Source organism: Halyomorpha halys, unplaced genomic scaffold, assembly GCF_000696795.3.
Source record: "Halyomorpha halys isolate HHAL.00 unplaced genomic scaffold, Hhal_1.1 Scaffold363.1, whole genome shotgun sequence".
NCBI classification, from domain to species: domain Eukaryota; kingdom Metazoa; phylum Arthropoda; class Insecta; order Hemiptera; family Pentatomidae; genus Halyomorpha; species Halyomorpha halys.
This window is the reverse complement of record NW_027106613.1, coordinates 583,653-585,136: the sequence shown is the minus strand read 5'-3', so window position 1 is coordinate 585,136 and position 1,484 is coordinate 583,653. Positions and strand designations below refer to the sequence as shown.

Sequence of the window (1,484 nt, the reverse complement as noted above, 5' to 3'; positions counted from 1 at the left end):
TTGCCAGTCTCAAGAAAGAAATTTAAGGATTATAAATAAAAAATTGTTTTATAACCTTCAAAACTTCATGCTATTGTTTATTTATGTTTTGATTAAAGTAATTTATTACAACATGCCTAAATTGAAGAAAAACTGAAAGTTGTGAAAGTTTGGCCACTTAGTGTCTTGTTCATCTTCTGAGTTGTGAGGATGAGAAACAAGATGAGCTATTTGACAACTGTCATTACACCATTATTATTGTCATACATTGCTTTATTAGTTTTAAAAGCATCCAAAACAATACAAATACAAATTAAGAGTAAGTAATATGTACATTGCTTGTTACTAAACAAAATGGTAAAATGGTATGTTGCGTGACGCTAAGAACGATAGGAAAGACAGACCTAGGAACAGACTCTCAGCCATGTTGTAGGTTATATCGTTTTAACAAGGTAAAAGAAGGAATATTTTTCCATTTAACATGTCAAAGATCATGAATACCCTTAATGAAATAAAAAACTTAATAAACAGGTAATATTATTAATGATAATATATGATGAAGTTAAGTTTATTAAACCAATGTGAAATATTTTTTAAAGATATTCTGTATTTACATGATTTAATTTAAACGTAGAAAAAAATTTCTAGTTTTCAATTACAGCCTTAATAAGCTATTTTGTTTTGTTTTACCAAACTTACCACCGACTACAACAAGAAGCTGTTTAAGCGGAACTGAAAAAGTCATATTAATAGAATTGCAACCGAGAGGAATTTAGGCAGGAAAAAGGAATTCACTATCTCGTCCTTCTTAGAAGAACAGGCCGTTGTCATTTAATGAGTTTATATTTTCTTATATTTCTTCCTTCTTGTTATTACTTTTAAAATAGCTAACTTAATTTTTTTATGCGGAATTTTACCTAAATTTTAAATAATCGGCCTAATTTACAGTTAGGCCTGTTAAATTTAAATTAATATTTTTTTGTCAAAAGTATATCCTTTAACCTTTTTTTTTCTTTTTAAATTCATATTAAATATTTAAAAACATCAATTCTTCAAACTAAAATAAGTAATAAATTTTTAAGTAGCTGGTAAAATTTTTATAATTTAGAAAAGTGATACATTAATTTGACTTTTCTGCTTTAATAAAATTGACATAAATTTTGGATATTTATTTGACTAATAGTAGTACATTGAAAAAAAAAAAGTAACTAAAAAATTAATTGTTATCTACACAAAATTTAAATAGTGGTTTTATAAAAGAAATCTCGGAGAGTTAATTGTATTATGATGCTGCAGACGGAGAAATGAAGCCCCGATACCATGATTAGATGTAAAAATTCATGAGGAACTAATATCACATTTGGTAAAGTTCCCAACACATTGAATTATACTTAACCCATTCCAGAAGGAACATTTTTTTTTTTTGGAAGATTATTGATTGACCGTGTGTATAGATGAATGGAATATGGTCCGGGTGCGGTATAAAAAAACTCAAATAGTAGATA

General features: G+C 26.9%; 1 protein-coding gene across 2 annotated transcripts in view; it reads right to left on the bottom strand.

Moving 5' to 3' along the window:
- Nucleotides 1-1,484, bottom strand: part of LOC106681750 (uncharacterized) — a 186,304-nt gene that overhangs the window by 58,660 nt on the left and 126,160 nt on the right. The gene's annotated exons all lie outside the window — the stretch shown is intronic.